Source organism: Mobula hypostoma, chromosome 3, assembly GCF_963921235.1.
Source record: "Mobula hypostoma chromosome 3, sMobHyp1.1, whole genome shotgun sequence".
NCBI classification, from domain to species: Eukaryota; Metazoa; Chordata; class Chondrichthyes; order Myliobatiformes; family Myliobatidae; genus Mobula; species Mobula hypostoma.
Window position 1 is genome coordinate 54,933,705 of NC_086099.1, and position 18,196 is coordinate 54,951,900.

The 18,196-nt window shown below is 41.8% G+C and overlaps 1 long non-coding RNA gene across 2 annotated transcripts in view; it reads right to left on the reverse strand.

Moving 5' to 3' along the window:
• LOC134343415 (uncharacterized) overlaps nucleotides 1-18,196 on the reverse strand; it is a 131,166-nt gene that overhangs the window by 47,524 nt on the left and 65,446 nt on the right. The window contains exons 2-3 of one of the 2 annotated variants that reach the window (XR_010017223.1): nucleotides 16,751-16,904; nucleotides 15,925-16,643 (exon numbers count right to left, since the gene is read on the reverse strand). The exons of the other annotated variant lie outside the window; for it this stretch is intronic. This is a non-coding gene — a long non-coding RNA (uncharacterized LOC134343415). Of the gene's footprint in view, nucleotides 1-15,924; nucleotides 16,644-16,750; nucleotides 16,905-18,196 lie in introns of those variants that run through there. 2 annotated transcript variants of the gene reach the window in all.

Below are 18,196 nucleotides of genomic sequence, written 5' to 3' on the forward strand. Positions count from 1 at the left end.
TCATTTACTGTTTGATCACTTGTTCAGTAATGTCAAGCTCTTTCAGATTCTGACTAACTACATCCAGACCCAGTTTCAAGCAGGGATATTATCTTCCATTTCTGTGCAAATTAATAATTCCAGAAAGAGCAATGCAGATCCTCCAAATCAATGTCCTGAAATGCAGCATTAATAATGTCAACAGCAGGTGAAGAAGCAAATGATTAATTTCTTTTCACTTTCATTTTAAATTCATGAACTTTCTTTCTTGTTTTATTCGCAGATCTATTTAATGACTTGCAGTGTAGTGGTTTGCACAGTTGTTTTACAGCATCAGTGATCACCGCCTAGGTTCATTTCCTGCTTCTGTCTGTAAGGAGTTTGGACATTCTCCCTGTGACTGTGTGGGTTTCCTATGGGAGCTCCTGTTTCCTCTCGCCATACAGTTAGGGGTAGGGTTAGTAAATTGTGGGCATACTGTGGTGCTTCTGGATACGTGACAATACCTGTGTGCTAACCCCAGCACAATCTTTGCTGATTTGGTCTGGCGCAGACAACACATTTCACAGACAAGAGAAAACCTGCAGATGCTGGAAATCCAAGCAACACACACAAAATGCTGAAGGAACTCAGCAGGCCAGACAGCATCTATGGAAGAGAGTAAACAGTTGACATTTCAGGCCGAAACCCTTCATCAGGACTGAAGAAAAAAAATATGAGGAAGAGGGAGGGGGGAGGGGAGAAAGAAGTACAAGGTTGTAGGTGATAGGTGAAACAAGGAGAAGGGAAGGGGTGAAGTGAAGAGTTGGGAAGTCGATTGGTGAAACAGATAAAAGGCTGCAGAAGGGGGAATCTGATAAGTGATGACAAGACGGCCATGGAAGAAAGAAAAGGGGGAGGAGCACCAGAGGCAGGTGGTAAGCAGGTAAGGAGATAAGGTGAGGGAGGGAAATGGGACTGGGGAATGGTGAAAGGTGAAAGGGGTGTGGTATTACCGGAAGTTTGAGAAGTCAATGTTCATGCCATCAGGTAGGAGGTTACCCAGATGGAATATAAGGTGTTACTCCTCTAACCTGAGTGTGGCCCCATCACAGCTATAGAGGAGGCCATGGACTGACATGTCGGAAAGGGAATGGGAATTAAATTAAAATGGATGGCCACTGGGAGATCATTTGCTGGTGGATGGAGCGTAGGTGCTCAGTGAAGTGGTCTCCCAATCTATGTCGGATCTCACCGATACACAGGAAGCCACACCGGGAGCACCGGATACAGTAGATGACCCCAACAGACTCAGAGGTGAAGTGTTGCCTCACCTGGAAGGACTGTTTGGGGCCCTGAATGGTAGAGAAGGAGGAGGTGTAAGGGCAGGTGTGGTACTTGTTTCACTTGCAAGGACAAGTACCAGGAGGGAGAACAGTGTGGAGGGACAAATGAACAAGGGAGTTGTGTAGGGAGCGATCCCTATGGAAAGCAGTAAGTAGGGAAGAAAGAAAGATGTGCTTGGTGGTGGGATTCCATAGGAGATTGTAGAAGTTACAAAGAATTATGTGCTGAACACAGAGGCTGGTGGGGTGGGAGGTACATGGGGTGAGGGCAGGCGAAATGAAAGAGATGTGGGTGAGGGCTGCGTTGATGATGAAGGAAGTAAAGGCTCTTTCTTTGGAGAAGGAGGACATCTCATTAGTTCTGGAATGCAGAGCCTTATCCTGAGAGCAGATGTGGCCGAGATGGAAGAATTGAGAGAAGCAGATGACAGTTTTACATGTGACAGGATGGGAAGAGGTATAAGAAATGAAGTGAATGATCTTATTGCAATATTACAGATTGCCAGGTATGATGTTGTGGCCATCACTGAATCGTGGCTGAAGGATGGTTTTAGTTGGGAGCTAAATGTCCAAGGTTACATGTTGTATGGGAAGCATAGAAAGGAAGGTAGAGGGGTGGTGTGGCTCTACTGGTAATGAATGGCATCAATTCAGTAGAAAGATGTGACATAGGATCAGAGGATGTTGAATCCTTGTGGGTTGAGTTAAGGAACTGCAGGGGTAAAAGGACGTGATGGCAGTTATATACAGGCCTCCCAACAGTGGCTGGGAGGTGGACCCCAAGTTACAACAGGAGATAGAAAAGGTGTGTCAAAAGGGCAGTGTTATGGTAGTCATGGGAGATTTTAACATGCAGGTCAATTGGGAAAATCAGGTTGGTAATGGATCTCAAGAGAGTGAGTTTGTTGAATGCTTAAGAGATAGCTTTTTAGAGTAGTTTGTTGTTGAGCCTACTAGAGGATCAGCTATACTGGATTGGGTGTTAAGTAATGAACCGGAGGTGATTGAGGAGTTTAAGGTAGAAGAACCCTTAGGAACCAATGATCACAATATGATTGAGTTCAAATTGAAATTTGACAGGGAGGAAGTAAAGTCTAATGTAGCAGTATTTCAGTGGAGTAAGGGAAGTTACAGTGGTATGAGAAAGGAGTTGGTAAAGATGGAATTACATCTTTAGAAAGAGGTGAATAGGGTCAGAAAATGTTAAATCTTTGTGGGTGGAGTTAAGAAGTTGCAAGGGTGAAAGAATTATTATGGGAATGATATGTAGGCCTCCAAATAGTATCCAAGTTGTAGGGTTGAGTTTGCAAAGGGAACTGGAAAAGACATGTTATAAGGGTAATGACACAATTGTAATGGGGGACTTCAATATGCAAGGGGATTGGGAAAATCAGGTTGGTGTCAGATTGCAAGAGAGGGAATTTGTTGAATGCTTATGAGATGACTTTTTAGAGCAGCTTGTGATTGAGCCTACTCGGTGAAAGGCTTTCTCAGATTGGGTGTTGTGTAATAACCCAGATCTTATTAGGGAGCTTAATGTAAAGGAACCCTCAGGGGACAGTGATCATAATATTATTGGATTCATACTGCAATTTGAGAAGGAGAAGCATAGCTCACATGTATCTATCGAAATGGAATAAAGGGAATTACAGAGACAGGAGAGGGAAGTTTGCCCAGGTGGATTGGAGGAGGATACTGATGGTGATACAGCAAAGCAGAGATGGCTGAAGTTTCTGGGAATAGTGCACAAGGCACAGGATAGATATGTCCCACAGAGGAAGAAGTTCTCAAATGGTAGGGGTAGGCAACCATGGCTGACAAGGCAAATTAAGTACTGCATAAAAACCAAGGAAAGGATATTTAAGATAACAAAAGTGAATGGGAATTGGATGATGGGGAAGCTTTTAAAATCCAACAAAAGGCAACTAAAAGAGATATAAGAAGGGAAAAGATAAAATATGAAGGCAAACTAGCCAATAATATAAAGCAGGATACCAAAAGTTTTTTTGTAAAAAAGAATAAAAGGGAGGTGAGAGTTAATATTGAACCACTGGAAAATGATGCCGGTGAGGTAGTAATGGGAGACAAAGAAATGGCAGACGAACTTAATGGGTACATTACATCTGTCTTCACTGTTGAAGACACTATTAGTGTGCCAGAGGTCTGTGAAAGTCAACAAGCAGGAGTAAGTGCCATTGCTATTACAAAGGAAAAAGTGCTAGGCAAACTGAAAGGTCTTAAGGTGGATAAGTCACCTGGACCAGATGGACTACATCCCAGAGTCCTGAGAGAGGTTGCTAATAGATAACGGATGCATTGGTTATGATCTTTCAAGAATCACTTGATCCTGGCATGGTCCTGCAGGACTGGAAGATTACAAATGTCACTCCACTCTTTAAGAAGGGAGGAAGGGAGAAGAGAGGAAATTATAGGCCAGCTAGACCAACCTCAATAATTGGGGAAGTGTTGGAGTCTATTATTAAGGATGAAGTTATGGGGTACTTGGCCAAGTGGTTAAGGCATTTGATTAGTGACCTGAAGGTCGTGAGTTCGAGCCCCAGCTGAGGCAATGTGCTGTGTCCTTGAGCAAGGCACTTAACCACACAGTGTTCTGTGATGACACTGGTGCCAAGCTGTATCGGTCTTTGCCCTTCCCTTGGACAACATCAGTGTTGTGGAGAGGGGAGACTTGCAGCATGGGCAACTGTCGGTCTTCCATGCAACCTTGCCCAGGCCTGCAGATCCATGGTCTCGCAAGACTAATAGATGCCTTTAATGGGGTACTTGGAGACTAATGATAAAATAAGGCAAAGTCAGCATGGTTTCTGTGAAGGGAAGTCTTGCCTGACAAATCTGTTGGAGTTCTTTGAGGAAGTAACAAGCAGAGTGGACAAAGAAGAGGAATAGGAAGTCATTTACTTGGAATTTTAGAAGGCATTTGATAATGTACCATACATGAGGCTGCTTAACAAGATAAAATCCTATGGCGTTACAGGAAAGATACTGTCATGGATAGCAGAATGTCTGACAGGCAGGAGGCAGTGAGTGGGAATAAGAGGGACCTTTTTTGGTTGGCTGCCAGTGACTCAGTGGTCAGTATTGGGACCACTACTTTTCACATTGTGTGTCAGTGATTTGGATAATGGAATTGATGGCTTTGTGGCAAAGTTTGCAGATGATAGGTGGAGAGGTAGGTAGTGCTGAGGAAGAAATGCAATGCATCAGGACTTGGACACATTGGAAGAATGGGCAAAAAAGTGGCAGATGGAATACAGTGTCGGGAAATGCATGATAATACATTTTGGTAAAAGGAACAAAACTGTGAACTATTATCTAAATGGGGAGAGGCTTCAAACATCAGAGGTGCAGGAGGACTTAGGAGTCCTCGTGCAAGGCTCCCAGAAGGTTAATTTACGGGTTTAGTCTGTGGTAAAGAAGGTAATTGCAATGTTGGCATTTAGTTCAAGGGGAATAGTATATAAAAGCAAGGAGGTAATGCTGAGCCTTTATAACACACTAGTCAGGCTACACTTGGAGTATTGCAACAAGTTTTGTGCCCCATATCTCAGAAAAGCATGTGTTGTCATTGGAGAGATTCCAGAGGAGGTTCACAAGGATGATTCTGGCAACGAGGAGGTTAACTTACGAGGAGCATTTCTCAGCTTTGGGCCTGTACTCACTTGAATTTAGGAGAATGCATGGAGATCTCATTAAAACCTAGATAGGGCGGATGTGGAGAGGATATTTCCTATGGTGAGGGTAGCCAGAATTAGAGGACACAGACTCAAAATTAAGGTGTGACCTTTTAGAATGGAAGCAAGGAGGGATTTTTTTTAGCCAAAGAGTAGTGTATCTGTGGAATGTTCTGCCACAGACAGCGGTGGAGGCCAGGTCCGTTGGTATATTTAAGATGGAAGTTGATCATTTCCTGATTGGTCAGGGCATCAAAGGCAGGTGTATGGGGTTGAATGGGATCTGAGAACAGCCGTGATGGAACGGCAGAGCAGACTTGAAGGTCTGAATAGCCTAATTCTGCTCCGATGTCTTATGGTCTTATGGTCTTTTAGAAAATTATCAGATTAACTTTCAGTAAAACAACGGTTACATTGTGTTGTCTGCTTTGTTGCTGTGTTTGAGAAAAGAACATTGGCTGGATTGTGGGACATCTTTCTGCTCTTTATCAGAAATAATAATTGATTTAACTAGACAAAAGTAATCAAAGGAGGTTCCAAAGTTCCTTTGCTGTTGCACTTGCTAAAATGCAAATTGTAGCTGGGAGGTTGGATTTTGGATTAAATAAAATCCAATTAAATCATGGCTCAGTCTATCTCTCTCGGCCTGATTTTGAGATACAATGTGTAATAAGAGGTTTCCACATCAATCAATATTTCTAAAAACAAGAGAAGCAAATGGTAGCTGCTTGCCTATTTTTGCTTCCTATCACAATTCAGGTCTGCTAGCTTTGCAGCAAATGGATTGCTGCAAAGCAAGCCATTGTGATTTCACTGCTTCCTTCCAATTTAGGCAGGTAACTTCAAAAGCAGCGTTTCAGCACTCCAGCTTGTCAAGTTCAGAAAAAAAACGAAGACACGATGAGTGTATTGATTTTCACCAACAGAAGAACTATAACAGCAGATCTTATGTATACAACAAATCAGTTTAGCTGCACTGCTCAGAAGATAAGCTGAATATGGAATTGAAAGTCAAAATCATTGCAAATGACAACTTTTCCATAATAGCCCAAACACATCAAGAATGGCTTTAGAATATTTTTGGCAAGTTGGAAGCTTATGCAGTGATCAAAGCACTATCACTTTAGAGAGGATCTGACTCTGACAGCTTTGTATCTGGGCTTTATAAACCATGCATAGCTTTGCTTGTCTGAAATTATTAAGATTCAGCAAGATGGAGATACACACTGAGACCATGAACCTTGCTTTGATGTGAATTCTGCATTAGAACGACCAGGACATTTTTCATTGCAGTAGTTGATAGCACAAACCACAAGTGAATGCAAACTATAGCTTAATATCTAAGAAGGACTCTCTGATTAGGAGTGAGTTTTCTTACTAAGGTCAGAGTTGATCCACTGTTATTAAACAGGAAATTTTTACTTGTTATTTTGTGGGCATGGACTGTGCCCAGGCAAAGCTGCAACATTGATAGAAAGCAAATATTTCTCAGATGACGGAATCCATCAAAGTTAATGCCAGGAATTAATTTTGAGTTTGATTATTTTATAGTTATATTCTTGAGGCGTCGAACGAACATTTTAAAAATCTGCTCACATACCAAATGTATTTGTTGTGTGGAATTTTGACCATCCCATTACACAAAGAATATGGAAGTTTTGGAAAGGATGCATAAGAGTTTTTTACCTACTACATCAAAAGATATGAGAAATGAGGTTGCACAGACTCTCTCTTGAGTGTCAAGGCTGAGGGTGAGCTGATAGAAGTTTATAAAACTCTAAGAGGTTTAGCTATGGTAGACAGTCAAAATCTTTTTCTCAGGGTTGAAATGTCAAGTGATAGAGGACTTGCATGTAAGCTGAGAGTGGGAAAGTTTAAAGGAGATGAATGGAGCAAGTTTTTCAATACAAAATGTGGTATGTGCCTTGAACAGGCTGCAGAGGAGGAGTGGTCTAAGCAGATCTGATAGGAGCGTTTAACAGGTTGTTAAATGGATGAATGAATATACAGAGAATGGAGGAATATGGATCATATACTGGCAGAAGAGAGTTAGTTAATTGGGCATTGAGCTTGGCACCAATTTTATGGGCCAAAGGCCCTAATCCTGAGCTGTACTCCTCTATGCAAAATCTTTAGTCTTTATCAGAATAATAATTGACTTGCCTAAAGCCATTGAATCTCAAAAGGATGCTTTTGCTTCCTTATTTTAATTTAAAAGACAAAGAATGTTAAAGGCATGAGCTCCATCAAAGCCATAGAAAACACAGAAACAGGGTAAGGCACACTGTGGATTTTACAACTTTTCTAGTCTTGGAATTGGAAGTTTACAGAGGCACGACTGGTAAACAAGTTCCTACATTCCTTCTCACCCACACATTGTTGCATGCTTCAGACCCTAGCAGCAACCTTTTGCTGCCAATTTGCTCTTTCAGTCAACAGTTAAAGTGATTGCCTGGCTGAATTCTGGTGAATTGGTATCAGGTTTATTTTCACTGGCATACAATATGTTGTGATATTTTTTGTTCTGCAGCAGCAGTACAGCGCAGAACATGAAATTTATTATAAATTACAAAAAAAAACAACAAATAAGTAAATATTGTGAAAGAGGAATAATGTGCTATAGTTCATGAGTTAATGGACAATTCAGAAAATTAATGGCGGAAGCAAATAAAATTTTCCTAAAACATTGAGTGTCAATGTTAAGGTTCCTGTGCCTCCAGCCCAACGATAGTAATGAGAAGAGTGCATATACACTGTTGAGAGTCCTTAGTGATGGATGCCAACTTTTACAGGCACTGCCTCTTGAGAAAGTCCTCAATGGAAGAGAGGGTTGTTCCTTTAATGGAGCTTGTTGTGTAACCCTCTGCAGCAACCTTCCAACCTGTATATGAGCTCTCTGTACCAGTCATTGGAAGCAGAAATGTAGTAATTCAAGAATTATTCCATGTGTTGGAACTTGACTGCATTAACTGTTGAGTATGTTTGCAGGACATTAATCTGTGAGAGTGCTTTCCAAAGTTCTTATCTAGTGTTTAGCAGGAATTCAAGGTAAATATTCCTGCTTCTATTGAGGTGCACAGGAAAGAGATAGGTCATGTGAATGAGTGGTGTTGCAACAACAACTTTGAACTCAATGGACTTGACTGTGGACTTAAGGAGGTGGAGGTCTGCAGAGCACATGCTTATTCTCACTGAGGGGTCAGCAGTGGAAAGGGTAAGCATCTCCAAGTCCCTGGGTATCAACGTCTGAGTATCCAACCTGAGGCCAACATATTGATGTAATCACAAAGAAGGCATGCCAGTGGATATACTTCATCAGTAATTTGGTTATATCACAAGATTCTCACAAATTATGTCACATATATTGTGGAGAACTTCCTGGCTTGTTGCATCACCACCTCATTTGGAGGCTCCATTGCAGAAGATCAAGAGATGCTGCAGAGAGTTGTAGACACAACCAGGTCCATCACAGGCACCATTCTCCCCACCACTGAGGGCATCTTCAAAAGGTGACATCTCAAGAAGGCAGCATCTATCATTAAATACCTTCATCATCTGGGTCATGCCTTCTTCTCACTACTAACATCAGGAAGGAGGTACAGGAGCCTGAAGACCCACATGCAACATTTCAGGAACAACTTCTTCCCCTCTGCAATCATATTTCTGAATGTTTGCTAAGAGGTTTTTAAATGCCCCTAATGCACAGTATCTTCGTCTCCATCATCCTGGCAGTGCATTCCATGCACCTACCGCTCTCTGTGTAAAGAAATGACTTATGACATCCCTCCCCACACTTTCCTCCAGTCGCCTTTGAATTATACTTTATACTTTATTGTCGCCAAACAATTGATACTAGAGTGTACAATCATCACAGCGATATTATTCTGCTCTTCGTGCTCCCTGGAGTACAAATCGATAGTAAATATTAAAAATTTAAATTATAAATCATAAATAGAAAATAGAAAAGGGAAAGTAAGATAGTGCAAAAAAACCGAGAGGCAGATCCGGATATTTGGTGGGTATGGCCCAGATCCGGGTCAGGCTCCGTTCAGCAGTCTTATCACAGTTGGAAAGAAGCTGTTCCCAAATCTAGCCGTACGAGTCTTCAAGCTCCTGAGCCTTCTCCCGGAGGGAAGAGGGATGAAAAGTGTGTTGGCTGGGTGGGTCATGTCCTTGATTATCCTGGCAGCACTGCTCTGGCAGCGTGCGGTGTAAAGTGAGTCCAAAGATGGAAGATTGGTTTGTGTGATGTGCTGGGCTGTGTTCACGATCTTCTGCAGCTTCTTCCGGTCTTGGACAGGACAACTTCCATACCAGGTTGTGATGCACCCCAGAAGAATGCTTTCTACGGTGCATCTATAAAAATTAGTGAGGGTTTTAGGGGACAGGCCAAATTTCCTTAGCTTCCTCAGGAAGTAAAGGCGCTGGTGGCCTTCTTGGCAGTGGACTCTGCTTGGTTGGACCAAGTCAGGTCACTTGTGATATTGACCCCGAGGAACTTAAAGCTTTTGACCTGTTCCACTTCCACACCACTGATATAAATGGGGTCGTGTGGTCCACTACTCCTTCTGAAGTCAACAACCGATTCCTTCGTCTTGCTGACATGGAGGGATAGGTTATTGTCTTCGCACCATGCCACCAGGTTCTTAATTTTCTCTCTGTACTCAAACTCATCATTACCCGAGATACAGCCTACAATTGTGGTGTCATCAGCAAACTTATATATTGAGTTCGATGGAAACTTGGCTACACAATCATAGGTGTACAGTGAGTACAGCAGGGGGCTGAGTACACAGCCTTGTGGGGCACCGGTGCTCAGAGTGATTGTAGAGGAGAGCTTGTCCCCTATTTTTACAGCCTGGGTCCTGTCTGTGCAGAAGTTGAAGATCCAGCTGCAGATCTGAGTGCTAAAGCCCAGGTTCCGGAGCTTAAGAATCAGCTTATTTGGAATAATGATATTAAAGGCAGAGCTGTGGTCAATGAAAAGGAGCCTTACATATGCGTCTTTATTCTCCAGGTGTTCTAAGGAGGAATGTAGGGCCAGAGAGATGACATCTGCAGTTGACCTGTTGCTCTGGTAGGCGAATTGCAAAGCGTCGAGGTTGACCGGTAGGCTGGGGTTGATGTGTGCTATAACTAATCGCTCGAAGCACTTCATAGCAATTGATGTCAGAGCCACAGGTCGATAGTCATTCAGGTATGCCACCTTGCTCTCCTTCGGCATCGGGATTATCTTTGCCTTCTTAAAACACAAGGGGATCTTAGACTGAAGCAAGCAGCAGTTGAAGATCTCAGCAAACACTCCAGCTAGCTCGCTTGCACAGGCTCGGAGAACCTGTCCCGGGACGCCATCTGGGCCCGTCGCCTTCCTTGGATTTATCTTCAGGAAGGCCCTTCTAACATCCTCCTCGGTGACGATTAATCTCGATGCCACCAGGTCCGGTTCATCTGGAGGGAGTAGGACACTCCTCTTCTGTTCGAATCTTGCGTAGAATACATTAAGTTCATCAGGAAGAGAAGTGCCACAGTTATTGATATTCCCAGCCTTTTCTTTGCGCCCAGTGATCTCATTTAGACCCTGCCATAGTCTACCGGCATCCCTTTGGCTAGCCTGGGCTTCCAATTTGGCTCAATATTGCCTCTTGGCGCCCTTAATGGCTTTCCGGAGTTCACGCCTGGATTTCATGTAGCGACTGGTATCCCCGGACCTAAAAGCCACAGCTCTAGCCTTCAAAAGGGACTGGACCTCATAATTCATCCAAAGTTTCCGGTTAGGGAATACCTGGATCGTCTTGCGAGACACACAGTCCTCTGTGCATTTCTAGATAAAGTCCGTGACAGCTGAGGCATACTCATCGAGGTTAGTTGCCGAGTCCTTGAATACTAACCAGTCCACCGATTCAAAGCAGTCATGGAGGACCTCATCCGTTTAACACCTGGATGTAACCAATTTCTTTGAAGGCACAATGGGAATTAAAGGATGGATATAACTAGTGGAGCCGTTGCACATTCATGAAAAATCAGCATGTGGGTATATCTGATAAGGAAAGCAAGGGAATTGTTCTTCTTCAAAGACAAGAACCTGCAATGATGGAAGGCCAAATAAAATGCTAGAAACACACAGTAGGTCAGACAATGTTTGCAGAAAGAGAAACAAAGTTAATATTTCAGGACAAAGATCCTTCATAAACAAAGGGCCTTTGATCTAATGTGTTAACTCTGTTTCACGCCGTGATTATTTAGCTTTATTGTGAGAAAGATAAAACACAGAACATAAAAAACTACAGCGCGGCACAGTACAGGCTCTTCAACCCATATGTTGTACTTAAATTTTAACTTATTCTAAGATTAAACTTACCATTCTGTCCTACGTAGCCCTCTGTTTTTCTATCATCCATGTGCCTATCTAAATGTTTCTTAAATACCCCTAAAGCACACTGCCCCCCCACCACCTCTGGCAGGATGTCCCACATGCACGCCACTCTCTGTGTAAAGAACTTAACTCTAACATCCTACCCCCCCCCACCCATACTTTCCTCCAGTCACCTTAAAATCCTACTGGTATCAGCCATTTCAGCTCGGATGAAAAGTCTCTGGCTATACACTCGATCTATGCCTCTTATCATCTTGTACACCTCTATTAGGTCACCTCTCATCCTCCTTTGCTAGAGAAAGAAAAAAGTTAGGTTGCTCAATCTATACTTATAAGACATGCTCTTCAATCCAGGCAACACCCTGGTAAATATCTACTGCACCTTCTTTAAAACTTCTACATAAAGAACGAATATGGGAAAAATGAGGACAAATGGGACTAGCTTAGATGGACATCTCGGCCAGTTGGGCTGAAGGGCCTGTTTCTGTATTGTGTGACTCTATGACACTTAGACTATAACTCTATGTCCAGATTGATTCCTGGTTTGAAGGAATTGTTTTATGAAGAAAGGTTGGAGTTTTTAAAAAATGACAGATTATCTTTATTGAAGCATGTAGTATTCTGATATAGAGCTTGATACGATTTATCTGAAATTATATTTCCTCCGCAATAAGGCATCTGAAATTAGTGGTTGGAGTTTCAGACTGAGGTGAAGAAGAATTCCTTCTCGGAGGGCTGTGTATGTTTGGAATTCAATACCCCAAGAGAGTTGTATAGGCAGAGTTGTTGAAGAAATTTTGATAATAGAGACATCAAGAATCATTGGTCATAGGGAGGAAAGTGTAGTTGAGGTTAGAATTAATCTGCCATTATTCTCATTGAATGACAGAGCAAGTCGGGGATAGTCCATGGACAACTCCTGCCCCACTGTCAAAATTCTTATAACAAAATATATTCTCAGACCTTCAGCAATTTTAGCAATAAGAAGCTATGAGACTTTTTAAAATGTTTTAAAGATCGAATACGTCACATGGTCTGTGGCCATATTTAGGAACCTCAAGCAGCAAAATGAACAGAAGCAAGGATAGGATCATAACTCACCATAATGTGATCTAGCCCTCAGTTTCACTTATTTATGAAACTAATTCTGCCTTAGTCAAGGTCTGGCAGGAAATGAGAACTGTAAGAATGCTTTTACAATTCTGTTCACAATGTCGCTTCAGCTATCACCCTGACTCAGGCAGGGCAGTGGCAATATAAAAGTCACTCCAGAGCTCTTAATGTAGAGAAAAAAATCTCCTGGGGCATTTCAGATTGGTGTAGTCAAAAATGCAGCTAAAACATATATTTCATCAACATCTGCCTGTGGCGGGCATGGTGAGAAACACTGAAGTTTTCGAAGGGTCACAAAGAACAACATGAAGGGTCTGGGCCCGAAACGTCAACTGTACCTCTTCCTAGAGATGCTGCCTGGTCTGCTGCGTTCACCAGCAACTTTGGTGTGTGTTGACTGAAGTTCTTTATAGTGTTAAAATCCTTTACCCCTTTCTATTTCTGTTAACTTTCTCCCACCCCATGGTAGCTCTTCTTGCACTCCAGAATGTTGTTGCCCCTCCAGTGCATCATTGTGGCTTCAGTCAACCAGTTTGCATTACGTAGAATTTTGTCTCCATGTCCCTCAGACTGTCCATTTCCAGATCTCAGACTATGATGAGCAAATCTCTCTTAAAAAAGACAACAATTTGGCTGTATTCATCGATTTATCCCTTAGCTTGGTGTCCAATTATTTCTTGCATCCTCATGAAAAACAGGACTTTCTCCACATATAAAGTTGTTATTCTTGATTTCATTGGAGCCACAGATCACAGACCATGCTTACTAGGATTTTAATCTGTTTTCAATTCAAAAAAATTGAATCTTTTGGGTTATTTCCTCGTGTTAGAATATTTCATTAAATAGCAAGCATTGAACAAATGAACCATCGTTCGTCTAATCTCAATTCTTTCAATGGGATGGAGCACTTTGATTAAGTCATTAGATTATCCACTTTAGATACTGTGCAATTTTTAATTATTCAAGGATGTAACTATAGCATTTGGGCAATTCCATCATTCTGGTCCTCCGGGCAACAGGTTGGAATTAAATTGAATTCATTGAATTAATTTACCATTTAAAGAAATGGCCTATCAATTCTAATCTCATTTTGTCAAATATATACCATTTAAAGCAAATTCAATAACTACTAACTGGAAACCATCACACAAAAAAAAAGCAACCTACTGTATATTTAAAAGGGCATGGCTGCTCTATCACTGGCACATATTAGAGGTGAATACTTGGCACATTTAATCTATTGTGTCTGCTTTCTAACTTGAATTTATACTTAATTGTCAGTGGTTCTACATTGGTTGTGGAAATTAGCACTTCTTTGACATGTAATAACCAAAATAATTCAGTCATGTAACACTGCTCTTTTCACTGCTACGAGAATGAGAATGGAACGAGAGCTCACCATTTGTTAGAGTGCACATTAGCACAGACTGAAGATTGAAGACGGAGACCGGCGATAAATGGAAGCACAAGAGATCCTACAGATGCTGGAAATCTTGAGCAACACACACAAAATGCTGGAGGAACTTAGCAGGTCAAGCAAAGGGAAATAAACTGTTGATGTTTCAGGCCAAAACACTTCATCAGGAAAGGAGAGAGGCAGAAATTAGAATTAAAAGATGGGGGAGTGGAAGGAGAACAGCTGGCAGAAGATCCAGGTGAAAGGGAAAGGTTCCCTTTATAGACGCTGCCTGACCTGTTGAATTTCTCCAGCGTGGTGAGTGTGTTGACGATCAATTAATGGGTCAATTTCAGGCTGTATGGGTGAAACTAGAGGAGTGCCTCAAGAATCACTCCTTGGCTCTCCGTTAATTATAATTTGTATTAATGATCTGGAGAAGGGGCAAAATGCACGCAAGTTTGCTGATCATGTGAAAGCAGGTGGGAGGCATATGTAAAAAGAATATTCAGAGTGAATGGGAGAAAACTAGGGAAACGGAGTTTGATGTGGGAAAATATGAGGTCATGCACCTTGGCAAATGGAGAAAAACTGTGCGTGCGCAAAGAAAAGAAGGATCAGGTGTTCTACACCATGACTCATAAAAGGTTCTTAGGCATGTACAACAAGAAGGCAAATGGGATTAGGTTAGCAGGTCTGTACGGACAAAATGAACAGAAAGGCCTGCTTCTGGTAAGATGGCGGTGCCCTTGGATGCAACGGCCACTCTGGGTCCAATCAAAGATGTACCTGTTCGTCCCGTGTATCTTCTTTACAATCACAAGTCACTGCTGGATACTAAGAACATCAATTACTGCAGGACTATCCCATTAGCGAGTTGTTCAATAGCAATGGCACTGAACTTTCTTTGTACTGTTGTTGTGTTGTCACCTGGACTTGTTACATATCATTGTGCTGGGACAATGCATGGTCCAATAAAAGGTGTGAATGCTTGTCTTGGACATTTTTATAGGGATCGCAAGACCCTGTTGGACATTGATAGCATAGAATACCCTAGGTCTGGTTCTTTTGATGAAACAGAAGGTAGGGGAGCTGCATTGCCTCAGTTGTTGTATGGGCAATGACCCCACGCCCTCGCCTGTTGCGGTCACAGTCAGAGGAGACACCGGAACTCGTTGTGTCATTGGATTTTGTTCTGGGTTGGGGGCTGGCCTCTCCCGTCAGTGCTGCCCTCCAGTGTTCACTCAGTGGAAGAACAAGCTGGACCCGGACAACGACAACACTGCGACTTGAGCTACATTTTCTTTCTCTTTGTGACTGTAGGTTTTACTGAAGTCATTACAAAATGTGCTCTTTGGGCTATGTGCTATCTGCGGTGTGCTGTGTGTTGTGAGTAATGCGTTTAGCACCTTGGCGCTGGAGGAATACTGCTTCATTTACAACTCCTCCCTTGGAGGGTCAGACACCCTAAGCCAATAAGCTGGTCCTGGACTTATTTCCTGACATAATTTACATATTACTATTTAACTATTTATGGTGTTATTACTATTTATTATTTATGGTGCAACTGTAACGAAAACCAATTTCCCCTGGGATCAATAAATTATGACTATGACTATTTGGCTGTATCTATATTTGGTTGAATGATAATTAAAGTTGAAACTTGAACTTGAACTTCCATGCTGTTTTACTCTATGACTGTAAGTGGTAAGGAATGAACCTATCATATTGGATCTTATTGCAAAAAAGTTGAAATTAAGAAATAAAGAAGCTTTATTAGAATTGTACAGGGTTATGGAGAGGTCGCCCCTGAAATACTGTGCACAGTCTAGGTCCCTGTATAATAAAGGCTATACTGGCAGGGGAAGCCTAAAAAAGATTCACTAGGATATTTTTTGGAATGTGAGGGTTGTTCTATTACAAGTGGCTGAAGAAATTAGATTTATGTAATTTGAAGATTAGAAGATGAGGGGTGAATATATTTGAATATAAAAGATACTAAGAGCACATGACAAGGTAGATGAATCAGAAACAGAATCAGGTTTGTTATTACTGACAAGCTGTGAAATTCATTGTACTGTGGCAGCAGTACAGTGCAAGACAATACAAAATTACTGTAAGTTGCGATACTAAATAAATACAGGAAAAGAAAATTAGTAAGGCAGTGTTCATAGACTGTTCAGAAAGTGGATGGCGGAGGGGAAGAAGCTGTTCCTAAAACGTTCGATGTGGGCTCTCAGGCTCCTGTACTTCATCCCTGATGGTGGTCATGATCTCATCAGGCAAGGGTCCTTCATAATTGATACTGCGTTCTTGAGGCATTGCCTTTTGAAGATGACCTTGGTGGTGGAGAGGTTGCCCACAATGGAGCTGGATAAGTCCGCAAACCTCTGCACTCTCTTTTGATCCTGTACATTGGAGCTTCCACACCGGGCAGTCAGAATGCCTCCCACTCCACATTTGTAGAAATTTGCTCGAGTCTTTGGTGACACTACCAAATCACCTTGAATTCCTGATGAAGTATATCCAATTGCATGCCTTCTTCGAAACTGCATCAACGTGTTGAGACCAGGATCGGTCATCTGAGATGTTAAGCTCAGGAACTTGGAGCTTCTCACCTTTTCCATGATTGACCCCTCAGTGAAGAATGGTGTGTGTTCTCTTGACTTCCCTTTCCTGAAATCCACAATTAATTCCCTGGTCTTACGTAATAGGCTGGGATGACTAGATCCAACAATTCGAGTGTCCAGGAGATGTGGTAATAACTGTACAAACACAAAGTAACTTAAGCTTAATTTATTATCATAAATAGTAAGCACAAATAAACCACACACAATGCTATATAACAAGTCACGAAGATTTCTGGACTCACGATTCTTAGTCACCACTTGATTGTTGCTGTTGTCGGGGGAAGATTTCTGGTCTCAGACTTCCTTCACCACTCGGTTGTTGCTGTTCTCCAATTTCCAACTTACTCGTGAAACCATCCTTCGGTCACAGGCACTGATCGCGATTTCCAGACCCGGCTGAAGTGCAAAGAAAGTCCAAAAACAGCCCAGTATATTGACAAGCTACACAAGCACAGAGACACACAGAAACAAACAAACTCTGTCTGTCTCTCGGTGACCATTAACACAGACTTCATAGATCAATTAGATATTTCCTCATTTACTTACGTCCAGATATACAACATTCCTCGGGCTTTCAAAAGTACCTTAAAACCTTATAAACAATAAGCCCAAATCCAGACCGGGATTCACATTTTAATGGTTACTCATGGTTATCTCAATGTTTAACAGACATCATGTGGTGGGAGTTTCAGAAAGAATTAAGTTGTCGTTTGACCTGACAGACATTTATTCAATGTTTTACAAAATCCAATATGCCACTCTTGTTGACATCGAGTGTAAGGTTGTTGTTGTGACACCTCTCAACAAGCTAATCTACCTTATTCCTATATGCCTCTCCTTGTTGTCGTTTGAGATTCTGTCAACAAAAGTAGTGTCATCGGCGACTTTATAGATGGTGCTTAAGCTGTGCCTAGCTGCACAGTCGTGAGTCTAAACAGAATAGAGCAGTGGGCTAATCACACATCCTCGAGATATGCCCATGTTGACTGTCAGCAAGGAGGAGATGTTATTGGATCCACACTGACTGTGGTTTCCTGATGAGGAAGTCAAGGATCCAATTGTAGAAGAGATGCAGAGGCTCAGGTTTCGAAGCTTGTTGATTAGTAGTGATGGAATGATGTTGTTGAACATCAACATGTACTTGATAAACATCAGCCTGATGCATGTATTGCTGTTATCCAGGTAACTCAATGCTCTTGTTTTTGAGAAGCATGAATGTTTTGAGGATCTTAAGTGAAGGGTCACAGTTAAAAGGCAAAGTAAAGGTCTCCTCACACAGAGTGTTGAATCTTCGGAGCTCTGTCATGGATGGCTGTTGAAGGCAAATCACTCAAGGTATTTAAAGAGAAATGGTTATACTGTAGTTTTGAAATATCAAAGAATTGAGGGCTTTGTGGATTAACACAAAAAATTAGGTCTGGGGCAGATCAGATCAAATTGGTGGGGTAAGTTTAAGGGGCTGAAAAATCTTCTGTTCCATTTTCTAATACTGAAATACGTTTTTACATAAGGACTCAAAGAAGTATTTTAAGCTTATTATGTTGTCGAACACCTAAAGCGCCAGGCATAACTCACATCATTTTATATGACATAACTGTAGTTATTACTGGCTTATTCAATGGCAATATGAATACAAAATAGGCTGTTAATAAACTTTAAAATGTGTGACTTTAGGAACACAATAAAAA